The sequence below is a fragment of the Fistularia commersonii genome, unplaced genomic scaffold (genome assembly GCF_037954325.1).
Source record: "Fistularia commersonii isolate RoL2024-O1a breed Wild unplaced genomic scaffold, RoL_Fcom_v1.0 HiC_scaffold_62, whole genome shotgun sequence".
Lineage (NCBI taxonomy): Eukaryota > Metazoa > Chordata > Actinopteri > Syngnathiformes > Fistulariidae > Fistularia > Fistularia commersonii.
Genome location: NW_028234020.1, coordinates 462,501 through 463,009, shown reverse-complemented (window position 1 = coordinate 463,009; position 509 = coordinate 462,501).

Below are 509 nucleotides of genomic sequence, written 5' to 3'. Positions count from 1 at the left end.
GCAGAGAGAGAGGAGGAAAGGAAAGAGCCTGGGACTGAGAGTAGGGACTTTGAATATTGGGACTATGACAGGAAAAGGTAGAGAGTTGATGGACACGATGCAGAGAAGGAAGCTGGATATACTGTGTGTCCAGGAGACCAGGTGGAAGGGTAGTAAGGCTAGAAGCTTAGGAGCAGGCTTTAAGTTATACTATTATGGTGCTGACAAGAAGAGAAATGGAGTAGGAGTCATCTTGAAGGAGGAGTTTGTAAGGAACGTCCTAGAGGTGAAAAGAATGTCAGATAGACTTATGAGTCTGAAATTGGAAATTGAAGGTGTGATGCTCAGTGTTGTTAGTGGCTATGCGCCACAGGTGGGATGTGAACCTGAAGAGAAGGAGAAGTTCTGGAATGAGTTGGATGAAGTGATGCAGAATATTCCCAGAAATGAGAGAGTGGTAATTGGTGCAGACTTCAATGGACATGTTGGTGAAGGCAATAGAGGGGATGAAGAAGTGATGGGCAGATATG